This window comes from Carcharodon carcharias, chromosome 8 (assembly GCF_017639515.1).
Source record: "Carcharodon carcharias isolate sCarCar2 chromosome 8, sCarCar2.pri, whole genome shotgun sequence".
Taxonomy (NCBI): domain Eukaryota; kingdom Metazoa; phylum Chordata; class Chondrichthyes; order Lamniformes; family Lamnidae; genus Carcharodon; species Carcharodon carcharias.
In genome coordinates this window covers 178,101,896-178,117,723 of record NC_054474.1, presented here as the reverse complement: position 1 = coordinate 178,117,723, position 15,828 = coordinate 178,101,896, and positions in this window count along the sequence as shown.

The following is a 15,828-nucleotide window of genomic DNA, read 5'->3' as shown; positions in this document are numbered from 1 at the left end:
AACATATGGTTAATAAAATGAAGTGATTATGTCCAAGCTATATCTGAGATGCTATCCTTAGTCACACTGGACTGCAAGACTCCTCAAGATGTCAAACAATTCTTGAATTAATAAAGTAAAGGAAATTACAATTGGCCTCTGCATAAAGTTTAGTGCGAAATATTCAAACACTAGGAGAGTGTTACATATACAGTAAACTATTAAGGACAAAATGCAGTTCCAGTAAAGATACTAGATCTGTGGCAAAACACCTTGGAGATGTACTTTTGACATCTTCATTAAACTTGTATTAGCATGAGAATATGATGGATGTGGGTTCATTATGCTGTGCACTGCATACAAACAAGGCAAAAACCTCATACATCTCTCACGAGGATGTATTTCATTAAAGCAGCACAAGGGCAGAGTGCAAACAGAAAGAGAGACAAGGGTTCTTGAAATTATCCAATTCAGATGGGCTATGAGGTTAAATATATTAAATATGAGTATTGCATATTAAAACAAGGTTAATTTTAGCTGCATGAGGTGCTGATTTTAGGTTTTCTTTGTGGCTGATTGGATATGAATTGTTCCTTTTTGTGATTTTTACTCCAAGGCATTGAATCTCACTGAAACAATTAAAATACATCCAGTCTTAGAGACAACACCTATAGGAGTTCACTAGACAAAACAACAGGAATATAAGTACAACTTGGGGACAGAGGTGGTTTTTGTTTTACAAAGGTAGGAGCAGTATTTTTCCTTTACAATTAGAGGGAGGATGCTTGAAGATTTTTGTGCCTAATCTTTTCTAAAGCCACTGGCCCTATTGATACATAAATAATAAAACGGTTAGTTATTTTCTCCCAAGTGGACAAACATTTTGTATCCATTATATTGCTAAATGTTGAGTAGGGAAGAACTATTACTAAGTTGAAATTTTAAATTGAATTCAATCTCACTGTCATCCTGTGCATCTGCCGATATAGAAACAAATACGAGGCGAACGCCAACCTGAAATATTGGCCAGGATTTTCAAGGGGCTGTCGAATTGCAACCCGGTACTGACAGGCTTCCAAAAATGTGACCTCGGAGGTCATCTCAGGACCCTGACGCCTCTGGGTCAGTTCTGGATTGTCCAAGGGAGGGAGTGGGGCTTGAACTTACCGTCACTTAATGGTCCCTTAAGCTCCTAAAGGAGTCTGTTAAGGTGCCTGTCTGGAACAGGGTGCAAATTTTTAAAAAAATTCCGGAGAGTTGGAGCAGTCTTGTGTGTATGTCAAGTAAATTTCTTCAGAGATGTTTTTGAGCCGGATCAGTGGGGCCAGCTAATAACGACATGAGAGCTGGTCCTTACCTTGTTGTACCACGTTGCTGTCCGCTTCCACCCATGGCCTTCTGAGGAGCTGTCTGCTCAAATCTGTAAGGTAGTGGCATCCCTTAATATGGCTGCTGTTTGCATTTGCCACTGGCACTAGGCAGGCAGCTCCTGCTTCCTGGAGCTGCTCTGTGGCTCTATTTGGATGCCGAGTTTGCTCCCTGGCTAATTAGACCACTTACATTTAAAATTCCTGTCACGAGAGTGATGTAGCTCAGGCACAGGGTTGAGATCTAGGATTTATCAGGGCATTGCGGGCTGCTGATTCTGCATTGGAAATCTAGCCTTTAACCCTTTTTCTCTCTCCTCAGATGCTTCCTGACTCCACTCAGTATTTCTGGCATTTTCTGTTTTTATTTTAAGAGGCAAGCTTTTCTGGGGAGAAGCAAAGGCTATGACACCTACGTTGTGTTCCATGCAGATATTTAGTAGGAATGAACATGTTGAAAGAAAGGGTTTTGCATTGACCAGAGCATCAGAGCTTTGTTTTTTTTCATAAATAGAGCCTCGTTTGTAACTCTGTTCTTTTTTTCTTTGGGGACATTAACATAATAATGTAATTAAGATAAAATGCATGCAATTGTGTAAGTTGCACTCTTGTCAGACTTTGAGACCAACAGCACCCACGTAGCTCTCTCCTCCTGAATCTACTACACAGGCCCGCATTTTGACCATGATGGCCATGAGAGTCTCTCTGTCATGGTGAAAATTCCGGAAATGGATGGAATTTCTAATTCCCGCCCCTGAACGAGGCATTCCTCATCTTCACAGGGGCCGGGACTGTGGTCAGGCTGGCGTTCACGCATGCGCCAGACCAGTTAAATTACCCCTTTTTCCATATTCATTTTCATTTTTAAATTTTTACTTTTTATCCACTCATTTTTATTTTTATTTATTTTCATTTTTATTCATTGTTTTATCCCCACCTTTTATCCTAGTTTCAATCTTTTATCCCACCACCCTCCCCTTTGCCTACCCCACCCCCACAAGGGCCATCGGTCACTTGTTTGTGTTGTTCTTTCCTGAGTGCTTCCCCTTGTCCTGCTATTATCACATTCTGCTCTCTGGTCTTAATGCCACCATCAGCACCTCCTTTAGTCAGTGTCACTGTCATTAACACCCCTTTGTCCTTTTGTCCATGACATCTCTGTCAATCTCTCCTTAGCCTCCACCTATCACTGGCCTTTTATCCAGCTTCACCTACTTCACCCCCCCTTAAACAGTATAAATTTCATTACATTTTTACTTCTCTTTAGCTCTGAAGAAGAGTCATATGGACTCGAAACGTTAACTCTGTTTTTTTTCTCCACAGGTGCTGTTGGACCTGGTTTTCCAGCATTTTCTGTTTTTGTTTCAGATTTCCAACATCCGCAGTATTTTGCTTTAAAATGACTAGCTGCCTCCACTAACTAATGATTTTTGAACCTTAGCTGCAGGAATCCTGGAGTGTACAGAGCATACCAGGGAAGAGGAGGACTGAACTTGGTGGATTCTTTGGATAGCTAGGGTACTGCTTTGGGGAGGTAAGGTACCCTTTTGGATAAGTTCCTGGGGCACTTTTGTAAGAGGTAAGGGTACCCTTTGGGATTTTTAGAATTAAACATGATTCAGCACTTTTTATGCACAAACTCATTGGAACTGTCAAGTTGTGCAGAAAGTGTCCAGGAAGTGGCAAAGGAAACAAAGTGAGTTGACATGGATGGGGTAAGGGCAAAACGTGGTGGATGGGGGCATTGCGTGGCATGAGTTGGAGCTAAGTTGCATTGGGCATATGAAGGCCAATGGTATAGGGGGTGTGAGAGTCCATAGGGGGTGGATGGGAGCATGGGTGGCATAGAGGGTATGAGGCCAGAGGAAGGGGGCATGGCATGGGTTGGCATGAGGGGCCATTGGGGTAGGTAGAGGGGCATGGGCTGGCATAGGGAGTGTGAAGGGCCATGGGGTGGGGGCATGGACTGGCATGAGGGTGTAAGGTGCATTGGGGGTGGGTGGGGCTATGGGTTGGCATAGATGAGCTGGGGGAGTGTGTGTAGGGGTAAGGGGTGAAGGATGGAGCAATGTTTTTAGTTATATTATTTTTTAATTTAAATGCAGTGCAGGAACACAGAGTCAATGCCATATGCCCAGCCCACCTCCACACCCAGAAGTCTCCTCTCTTGTTCCAGCGTCACCTGCCCCAACACCTATTTCAGCCTGCCCGCAACCCCCAACACCCAATCCCAACCCTCAAGCCCAACCCACAACCCCAACTGACAACCCCCAATCCCAACCCCAACCCTCAACCCCCAACCCCCAACCCCCAACTGACAACACTCAACCCCAACCCCAACTGACATACCCCAAACTCCAACCCCCAACACCAACCCCCAATCCCCAACTCCCCAACCCCAACCCCCAACCCCAACACCAAACCCCCAACCCCAACCCCAACCCCCAACCCCCCAACCCCAACCCCCAAGCCCAACCCCAAACCACAACCCCCAACCCCAACCCCCAACTCCAAACCCCAACCCCTAACCCCCAACCCCTAACTCCCAACCCCAACCCCCAACTCCAACCGACAACCCCCAACCCCAACCCACAACCCCAACCCCCAACTGACAACACTCATCCCCAACCCCAACTGACATACCCCAAACCCCAACCCCCAACACCAACCCCCAATCCCCAACTCCCCAACCCCAACCCCCAACCCCTAACCCCCAACCCCTAACTCCCAACCCCAACCCCCAACTCCAACCCCCAACTCCAACCCCCAACCCCTAACCCCCAACCCCTAACTGACAACACTCAACCCCAACCCCAACTGACATACCCCAAACCCCAACCCCCAACACCAACCCCCAATCCCCAACTCCCCAACCCCAACCCCCAACCCCAACACCAAACCCCCAACCGCAACCCCAACCCCCAACCCCCCAACCCCAACCCCCAAGCCCAACCCCAAACCACAACCCCCAACCCCAACCCCCAACTCCAACCGACAACCCCCAACCCCAACCCACAACCCCAACCCCCAACTGACAACACTCAACCCCAACCCCAACTGACATACCCCAAACCCCAACCCCCAACACCAACCCCCAATCCCCAACTCCCCAACCCCAACCCCCAACCCCAACCCCCAACCCCCCAACCCCAACCCCCAAGCCCAACCCCAAACCACAACCCCCAACCCCAACCCCCAACTCCAACCCCCAACCCCTAACCCCCAACCCCTAACTCCCAACCCCAACCCCCAACTCCAACCGACAACCCCCAACCCCAACCCACAACACCAACCCCCAACTGACAACCCCAACCCCCAACCCCAACCCTGAACTGACAACCCCAACCCCCAACTGACAACCCTGAACTGACAACCCCAACCCCCAACTGACAACCCAACCTGCGGGTGTCCATTTTTAAAGGTTGGATTTGCCGATTCAGGAAATCTCCTGACTCTGTAAATCCGACCTGGAGAAGAAAATCTGGGAATTTAATGGCAATTGTTTCAGTCATGGTGTTTGACAGAGAGAAAAGAGGTGCAGCTTTCTCCTTCAGGAATGGTACAAAATCCTGAAATGATCATTTGGGACCACAAGCCAAATTCACTTGCACATGTCCACCAGCAACTTCAAGGCAAATGCGTCTCACTTGTCTTTATGCAACTTGTCTCTCTTTAGAATGACATGTAAACAAACATTGACTTTGTAATCTGTAGAGATGTTTATTAGAAAGATTTGCACACCATTTTCTGGCCATCACAGAATCACAGTCGAGAAGAAGCCCTTCAGCCCATCGAGTCAGCACCGACACGTGAGAAACACCTGACCTACCTTCCTAATCCCATTTACCAGCACTTGGCCCATAGCCTTGAATGTTATGATGTGCCAAGTGCTCATCCAGGTACTTTTTAAAGGATGTGAGGCAACCCGCCTCCACCACCCTCCCAGGCAGCGCATTCCAGACCGTCACCACCCTCTGGGTAAAAAGGTTTTTCCTCACATCCCCCCTAAACCTCCTGCCCCTCACCTTGAACTTATGTCCCCTCGTGACTGACCCTTCAACTAAGGGGAACAGCTGCTCCCTATCCACCCTGTCCATGCCCCTCTTAATCTTGTACACCTCGATCAGGTCACCCCTCAGTCTTCTCTGCTCCAACGAAAACAACCCAAGTCTCTCCAACCTTCTTCTTCTCCACCGATGCTGCCAAACCTGCTGAGTTTTTCCAGGTAATTCTGTTTTTGTTTTGGATTTCCAGCATCCACAGTTTTTTGTTTTTATCTATCCAACCTCTCTTCATAAATTAAATGTTTCATCCCCAGCAACATCCTGGTGAATCTCCTCTGCACCCCCTCCAGTGCAATCACATCCTTCCTGTAATGTGGTGACCAGAACTGCACACAGTACTCCAGCTGTGGCCTAACTAAGGTTCTATACAACTCCAACATGACCTCTCTACTTTTGTAATCTATGCCTTGGTAAAGGCAAGTGTCCCATATGCCTTTTTCACCACCCCACTAACATGCCCCTCTGTCTTCAGAGATCTATGGACACACACGCCAAGGTCCCTTTGTTCCTCAGAACTTCCTAGTGCCATGCCGTTCATTGAATACTTCCTTGTCAAATTACTCCTTCCAAAGTGTATCACCTCACACTTTCCAGGGTTAAATTCTATCTGCCACTTATTTGTCCATTTGACAATCCCATCTATATCTTCCTGTAGCACAAGACACTCAACCTCACTGTTAACCACCCGGCCAATCTTTAAGTCATCCGCAAACTTACTAATCCTACCCCCTACATAGTCATCTATGTCATTTATATAAATGAGGAATAGTAGGGGACCCAGCACAGATCCCTGTGGTATGCCACTGGACACTGGCTTCCAGTCACTAAAGCATCCTTCTGTCATCACCCTCTGTCTCCTACAACTAAGCTAATTTTGAATCCACCTTATCAAATTACCCTGTATCCTATGTGCATTTGCCTTCTTTATAAGTCTCCCATGTGGGACCTTGTCAAAGACTTTGCTGAAATTCACATAAACTACATCAACTGCACTACCCTCATCTACACACCTGGTCACCTCCTTAAAAACTTCAATCAAATTTGTTAGGCATGACCTCCCTCTGACAAAGCCATGCTGACTATCCCTGATCAAACCTTGCATCTCCAAGTGGAGATAGATACTCTCCTTCAGAATTTTCTCCAATAGTTTCTCTAACACTGACGTGAGACTCACTGGCCTGTAGTTCCCTGGCTTATCTCTACAACCCTTCTTAAATAGCAGAACCACATTAGCTGTTCTCCAGTCCTCTGGCACCTCCCCTGTGGCCAGAGAGGAATTAAAGATTTGGGTCAGAGCCCCTGCGATCTCCTCCCTTGCCTCCCTCAGCAGTCTGGGACACAAATCATCCGGGCCTGGAGATTTGTCCACTTTTAGGCCTGCCAACACCTCCAATACCTTCTCACTCCCTATATCAATTTGCTTAAGAACCTCACAGTCTCTCTCCCCGAGTATGATACCTTCATCCTCATTCTCTTGGATGAAGATGGATGTGAAGTATTCGTTCAACACTCTAGCGATGTCCTCTGGCTCCACCCATAGATTGCCCCCTTGATCCCTAATGGGCCCTACTCTTTCCCTGGGTATCCTCTTCCCATTGATATACTTATAGAATATCTTGGGATTTTCCCTACATTTACCAGCCAGACCTTTCTCATATCCCCTCTTTGCTCTCCCAATTGCTTTCTTAAGCTCCACCCTGCACTGTCTGTACTCCACTAATGCCTCTGCTGATTTGCTCCCCTTGTACCTGCTAAAAGCCTCTCTTTTCCTTCTCATCATAACCTGAATATCTCTGGTCATTCATGGTTCTCTGAGCTTGTTACTCCTTCCTATTACCCTAGAGGGAACATGTTGAGCCTGTACCCTCCCCATTTCCTTTTTGAACACCCCCCACTGTTCCTCTTGTAGATTTGCCCACAAGTAGCTGTTCCCAGTCTACCTTGGCCAGGTCCAGCCTTATTTTACTAAAATCCACTCTCCCCCAATCCAGGACATGGCCTGCTACTTGGAATCAAATTATCAAAAATATTGTTTTCATGCAGAGCTGTGCATTTTTAAACTGTGTGACTCCAGTGTTTCTAAAATTAGTTTGAAAGACTGCAGGGGGTTGTGGCAGGGGTAATTATAGACTGGAGCTGGCAAATGCATCATTCAAACCAGGACAAAGAGCTATTTCTGTGGATTAATTGCCGTGGAATTTAATGTTTTCCTGAAACTGAAACTTCCCCATGAACATTTAATGTCACCCACAAGAGATTACCTTGGAAATTGGAATGGGTTCACTTGTTCCTTTATTTTAAGTGGCACATGTCAACATTTTAAATGCTGATACTGATCTAGAGTGATCGGCAAGCTAAACGTTCAGCACCCTCTGGGTACCATAAGAAAACAGCATTCCCACTAGAACTACCAACACTTGAAAAAGATTAATTTCTTATATAGAATCATTTGCAGGTGCAAAAACATCTGTTAAAAGTTACTGTCAGGTAGGAAAGCTTGGATTTTCCTCGTGGGCAAAGTGCATCCTTTTTGCCATTAGTCTATTTAGTTGCAAAATTTCAGAACTTTGATGGTCAAATTGATGCAATCTCACACACGCCAATTTCAGGTTCGGCCGCCTTTCCACATATAAGGGTTGCTCAATTTAAAGTTGCATTCACCCATTGAGTCTAATACGTCTAGATCCTAGATTTGATGAGAATGTAGCTCAGGCTTTTAAAGAATACTGGATGTCTTCCCCCTTGCTGGCTATGAACCATCTATATTGAACATTAGCTCACAACATAAAGTTGACATAGTTCATCACTGTTGGGACTAAACTAGCAATCTGATTGAAAGAATCCATCACAACGGCTGATGCAAGGAATGGACACGTCAAACTGTTGCACTAAGAGGTTGGTTAAGGAACCGATAGGAGAAGAGGCCAGGTTCACCTGATATCAGACTGTGCTTTTGATGATCAAGGGTGATTCTACTAAGTGCAGGAATGTTTCATTCCTCATCATAGCCTCACCATCATGAGGGTTCCAAAAATTTCACAGGACAGAAACAAAGTCAAGCTACACGTGGTAAGATGCTGCAAATAAAAGTCATTTTTGAGGCTTCCAAGAAAAGATGGAAATCTATTGAGTTCACTTGTTGTCTATGAAGTTCTGTAAGTCCTGCGTTTAGAAGATGGTTTTGCAAACTGATTCGGTGGCACCAACATTCTATGGATTTCAGAAAAGTTCAGCACGAGGGTACCTTTAAAGAAAAACAGATAGCTATGGAGTGAGCTACACTCACATCATTTCCAATTACAATTGTCTCTGGCAAACTAAAAATGACAATTACTGTGTTTCACTGCACTGGCACTTAAATAATTAGCGGATGGCTTGATCATTTTAGAATAACAGAGTGTTATGCATATTGTAGTCTTCAGCTGGAGTCACATTCGCAACGGAAGGAAGCAACCTTGGGCGGAATTATTCGTACTTGGTGGTGTCGGGCGTGCTCGGTGGTGTCGGGCATAGTCGGTGGTGTCGGGCGTGCTCGGTGGTGTCGGGCGTAGTCAGTGGTGTCGGGCGTAGTCAGTGGTGTCGGGCGTGCTCGGTGGTGTCGGGCGTAGTCGGTGGTGTCAGGCGTGTTCGGTGGTGTCGGGCGTAGTCAGTGGTGTCGGGCGTGCTCGGTGGTGTCGGGCGTAGTCAGTGGTGTCGGGCGTAGTCAGTGGTGTCGGGCGTGCTCGGTGGTGTCGGGCGTAGTCAGTGGTGTCGGGCGTGCTCGGTGGTGTCAGGCGTAGTCGGTGATGTCAGGCGTGCTCGGTGGTGTCGGGTGTAGTCGGTGGTGTCGGGCGTAGTCGGTGGTGGAAGTGGCAAGAAGGCCTATAATTGGTTTCGCAATGTTGTGCCACCAGTTTGTGATCATCTGCTCAGCCTCTCAATGACGGCTGTGTTTCCTGCCATAGGACATCAGGAACCTCATTGTAATGCATCTGCACGTCATTACATGGCCAGCCCGGTGGGCTCAGCACCCCCACACTGGATCGTCTGCCCATGACGGTGTGATTGCATGTTGATGTGTTTCACAACTGCACGTAAGTGACGTGCACCTGGTGAGCTGCACTTCGCTCAGGACTTTGCGGTTTGTTTGCCTACCTTGCTTCGGGCAGTACTGGTAGTTATCAGCGCCAGGCTTCACAGACAGCATCACATCACTGTTAGGATGGCTCACAGACATTTCTCCACCTACCAGACCAGCCATAAGGCTGGGGGGGCTTTGTATGGCTGCAGGACCAGGGTTTGCTTGGGGAAGGGGGAGAAGTGGCTCCAGGCAAGGGAAGAGGCTGCAGGGCGAGGGCTGTACTGGGGAAGAGGGGTATCCCAGGGTGTGTGTGGGGGGAACATGTTGATCTGTGCAAGTGGCCTCAGGATGGTGAGGGTGGAGGAGGCAGTCTCCAGAGGAGATGAGGCCAGATGGAGATGTGAGGGTGTGTGTGTGTGAGTGAGTGGGTGATGTCCCTTGACCTTGCAGTGAGTGAGATGCCAGTGAATGTGTGATGGACTTGTGAGTGTGTGAGTTTAGAGTGATGAGATGGCTGTCTTACCCTGGTGGTATGGATGAGATCATTCATCCTCTATCTGCGTTGTATGGCCAACCTCTTCTGTGCAGCGTTGGTGCTGATCACCACTGCCATCATCTACCAGCCAGAGTGGGAATGTAGCTGCCCCTCCTGCGATCAGAGAGGGAGTAGAGGACATCATGGTGAACCTCCACAGCATCCAAAAGGCACTCGAGGGATGCGTCACTAAACTACGGGGCTACAGTCTTCTTGCCTTTCGGGTCTTATTTGCAGCAGCCCTGGGCTGGAAGCACCGAGAGCTGTGCATGTGGCTGGACTTTAAATGTAGCAGCTGGCATGATGAAGTGGCGAGGTGATGGCGTGGCGGGTGAATCAGAGCCCGCCCTCCATGGAAATGGTGTGTTTCCTGGGGGTGCGTTATTAATGTGGCACGTTCGGGACAATGTGGCATGAGAAGCTGCCATTGAGGCCGACAGGTAATATGATATTTTACCCAACTGCTCTTGCACTTAGTGCAAACTTGGGATGATTCCACCCCTTGTGTTTAAAAATTCTGACACACTAGAATAGGAGCTATAATTCTTTTTTAAAGGTCTTGCAAAGAATGAAGATTGTATTTGGTTGTGCGTTGAAAACTAATTCTGACCCTTTCCCCAAGTGCTGCACATATTTCTCAGTAATCTGCCAACAAATATGAAAATCTCCACTGGCAGACTGCCTTCTACACTTAACTCTTCCTTTAAACACAGTCACACAGAATTTTTATGCGTATTTTCAAAGTCTTGCTCAAGAAAACTCAAGTTCACAGACTGAGACATGACCATTTCACGTTACAACCTGTATTTTCTCCATAAATATGTTTCACTGTGTAACATGCGGCCAGTTGAACCCTTAAGTATCTTGACCTTCATTAGGTTACACTAAAAAATTAAACTGATAGAGCAATAGGTGTTCAAGTAATAAAATATAAAGACTTTCTTCCCTTTGTTTCCTCTTCTCCCTAATGCAAGGACTCCTTAGGTTTGATTATGCTCCTGCAAAGTGCTTTGTGGCCTTTTGTTACACTAAAAGTTTCTATATACGTGCAGTTTGTTCCTGTGGTAGAGTTTAGTTCCATGCCACTGATTGCCCTCCAGTGCCTCTTTTGAATGAGCATTATTCATACAGGATAAAAACAAAAAAACTGCGGATGCTGGAAATCCAAAACAAAAACAGAATTACCTGGAAAAACTCAGCAGGTCTGGCAGCATCGGCGGAGAAGAAAAGAGTTGACGTTTCGAGTCCTAATGACCCTTCGACAGAACTTGAGTTCGAGTCCAAGAAAGAGTTGAAATATAAGCTGGTTTAAGGTGTGTGTGTGGGGGGCGGAGAGATAGAGAGAGAGAGAGGTGGAGGGGGGGGCGGGGGTGTGGTTGTAGGGACAAACAAGCAGTGATAGAAGCAGATCATCAAAAGATGTCAACGACAATAGTACAATAGAACACATAGGTGTTAAAGTTAAAGTTGGTGATATTATCTAAATGAATGTGCTAATTAAGAATGGATGGTAGGGCACTCAAGGTATAGCTCTAGTGGGGGTGTTTTTTTTTAATAATGGAAATAGGTGGGAAAAGGAAAATCTTTATAATTTATTGGAAAAAAAAAGGAAGGGGGAAACAGAAAGGGGGTGGGGATGGAGGAGGGAGCTCACGACCTAAAGTTGTTGAATTCAATATTCAGTCCGGAAGGCTGTAAAGTGCCTAGTCGGAAGATGAGGTGTTGTTCCTCCAGTTTGCGTTGGGCTTCACTGGAACAATGCTGCAAGCCAAGGACAGACATGTGGGCAAAAGAGCAGGGTGGAGTGTTAAAATGGCAAGGGACAGGGAGGTTTGGGTCATTCTTGCGGACAGACCGCAGGTGTTCTGCAAAGCGGTCCTCTACATTGGACAGACCAAACGTAAACTGGGTGACCGCTTTGCAGAACACCTGCGGTCTGTCTGCAAGAATGACCCAAACCTCCCTGTCGCTTGCCATTTTAACACTCCACCCTGCTCTCTTGCCCACATGTCTGTCCTTGGCTTGCTGCATTGTTCCAGTGAAGCCCAACGCAAACTGGAGGAACAACACCTCATCTTCCGACTAGGCACTTTACAGCCTTCCGGACTGAATATTGAATTCAACAACTTTAGGTCGTGAGCTCCCTCCCCCATCCCCACCCCCTTTCTGTTTCCCCCTTCCTTTTTTTTTCTAATAAATTATAAAGATTTTCCTTTTCCCACCTATTTCCATTATTAAAAAAAAACACCCCCACTAGAGCTATACCTTGAGTGCCCTACCATCCATTCTTAATTAGCACATTCGTTTAGATAATATCACCAACTTTAACTTTAACACCTATGTGTTCTATTGTACTATTGTCGTTGACATCTTTTGATGATCTGCTTCTATCACTGCTTGTTTGTCCCTACAACCACACCCCCCCCCACCTCTTTGTCTCTCTATCTCTCCGCCCCCCACACACACACCTTAAACCAGCTTGTATTTCAACTCTTTCTTGGACTCGAACTCAAGTTCTGTCGAAGGGTCATGAGGACTCGAAACGTCAACTCTTTTCTTCTCCGCCGATGCTGCCAGACCTGCTGAGTTTTTCCAGGTAATTCTGTTTTTATTTTTCATACAGGAGCCTTGTTTACCAGATCATTTTGTCTGTGGGAAAGTGAAGGCCAAACCAAGAATTGCCTTCATCCAGTGTCCTTTCAAACGTGCACTTCCAACAAGAGCGGACCAGAAGTGTTGAGGCATAATGGTCAATGCTCCTCCTGCTGCTCTCACTGGACCACTTGAGCAGCAGCCTTTGGTTTTTTTTAAACAAAGGATGTTGAATAGTCTGATGATATGAATATTAGTCACAAGTCCAGTGGTCCTTTACAAGAACCCTTCAGTCAAAATCATTTAGCTAAGATGTTCTGTGATTTAAGGCTTGGGAATATTGTCACAGGCTGAAGCTTTTGCTTTGATATAGCTAATGCAGTCCAAGGTGGTCATCCTCAACAATGTGGCTTTACACCAAAGGAAGGTCACCCTTTAAACTCAGAGTTTGCTTTAAGTTGGCTGCATATAATGAACACAAATTCTGAACAGCCATTAAGGGAAGAGAGAAGAAAATTCAGCTTGTATCTCAGATGAGCTCCCTCTCTCAGGCTACAGGGAATTGGGGAGGGGGACTTCCCACTTTTGGCATAACTGACAATCTGATCATAGACTGTGCTCAAAAATGCATTCGTTCTGAAAAATATTTTACCCTCAAATTTTTGCTCAAACCAATTTGCATTGCCAATGAATGTAAAATCTGCCAGTGAAAGCAGGCAGCATTTTACAACATAATTTTTGCTTTGAAAAGTACTCCTCAATATTTTTGGGAGTCTTGATACAGTTTGACTATGGAGTTAGGTCACAGATCAGCCATGATCTTATCCAATGCTGGAACAGTTTAAGCTTCTAATGCCCTACTCCTGTTCCTATATTCCTAATATATTTAAACAAGAATTTATGGCACTTTTAATCAATGTCTAGTCTACCACTTGTGAATAACCTGATTTTAATTAACTGGAAACAACTTTTAAAAACTATACTGAACCAAGTATATTGGGATACAATGGTCAGTTTCTAAGAGAATGAAAAAAAATCAAAAGTTTTAAAAAAATGCTTATTAATTTCAGTGTACTCAAAAGAGCAAGCTTAATTTTCAGAGACTCCTCAAAGGCCTCCAAATGAACACAATTAATGGAAACTCCCAATGGCAAATAATGTGACCGGGGGTGGGGGGGGGGGGGGCCGCAGAACAGTTCTGATGGCAGGGCTAACTTCTAATGCAATGTTACTTTAAACTAAGGTAAAACATGACAAGTTCATTTGTGCTTAAAATTCTGTCACTGCTCATGCAGTCCTCACATATTTTGGGCAAACAGTGTCAAAAATACAGTGCAACAGAGCGGAAAATCCCAACCTAAGTGTCGCACAGGAAGTTGAGGTAGTTTATATGTTGTTTGACTGATGTAGAGGGGGAAATCCATTGTGGGGAGAAGTGTAAAACGGGTGATGGCACATCAGTAGCTCACTTTACATTCTGCCCGATTTTCTTGCTCATTAAACTGCTGCCTAAAGAAAGATTCCACCCCCGGTACAGCTCAGTGTGAAGCCCAGGTTCTCTAATAACCACCTCATGAACACTTTCAGTCCGCTATGTACATGTACCAGCACAGACGCATATCTAGATGTAGATGGTTCTGAAATCTGGGAAAACTAAACAAATAAATGTAACCAGTAGTGACTGATCCCCTGTCACATTATTTATTGCACCAGGGCCTTCCAAAAACCCGTAAGAGTTTATTATATATGTATATGTATATATATGTATATTATATATATGTATATGTATATATATGTATTTGTTTATTATATATGTATATGTATATATATGTATTTATTTATTATATATGTATATGTGTATATATGTATTTATTTATTATATATGTATATGTATTTATTTATTATATATATATGTATATGTATATATATGTATTTATATGATAATAAACCTTCAAAATAAATGGAAATAAAAATGCTGGGAAAGTGGAGCAGATTAATCAGCAGTTCCTTGAGGCATAGTTTATTGTACTGTTGTCTTCTGAAAAGTACAGAGAATAGATCATTTTGAGCAGGAAGGGGTAAAGGCTGGGAAGTGGTACCAGGTGAGTCGCTTTTGCAGAGGGCCAGAATGGACATGATGGATCGAGTGGCCTCCTTCTGTGCTGTAACTATTCCATGATAGGTGCAGCTCCTTCCTGGGCAGTGAGCGCAGTTAGGGTGGTAAGGAAAGCGAGAAGAATTCCTTAACCTCACAGCTACATGCTCTTTCTATCTATTCCTTCTGGTGAGCACTTAAGAATTGCTGACGTCTCCACCCCCACATTTAATTAGCTTACAAATTTAAAAAAACTTGCATTTATATAGCACATTTCATGACCGCTGGATGTCTTAAAGTGCTTTACAGTCAATGATTGGATTGAAGTGTGGTCACTATTGTAATTTGAGAATGCAGCAGCCAATTTGTGCTCAGCAGACTGCCACATACAACAACGTGATGATGAGCAGATAATCTGTTTTTGTGATGTTGATTGAGGGATAAATATTGACCAGGACACCAGGGATAACTCCCCTGCTCTTCTTCAAAATAGTGTCATAACATCGTTTATATCCAGTTGAGCAGGCAGATGGGGCCTCTGTTTAAGGCTTCATCCAAAATATGGGCCCTCTGACAGTGCAGCACCCCCTCAGTACTGCACTGACAAGTCAGCCTTATTTTTTGTGCGCAAGCACTTGATTGGGATTTGAACCTGGCTCATAGGTAAGGGTGCTACCAACTTGAGCCACAGCTAACAAATTGGAGGAAGAATGCTAGAAAGGTGACAATAGCTTTTATATTTTCAAAACTGTTTATACTTAATGGATCTAAGGCAACTTGATATTTTAGAAATTATCAACGGGTTGACTGCTTGCAAATTGTGAAAGAAATTGTTGAGCCAGCTGAGATTTTCTTTATTTTTAGCTTTCATTTATTTCAGCAGCAGACACTGATATAGAAGTTTAATTTTTGTATCACTTCATATTTTAAAAGCCTTTTTTTGACATAACACCCAATATTAATTTATTATTTATTAATTTTTAATTAATTAAAATCATGTCTAATCAGGAGGACGGGCCAGGCAATTCTGAGGATTTAGCAGAATCTAAGATGTTGGAAAATGCACCAAGTGTAAAAAAAATCTGAAGGTGGAGGTTGGAGGGGCCTAAACTCCCCACCCTTCAAAAAAAGGTCAA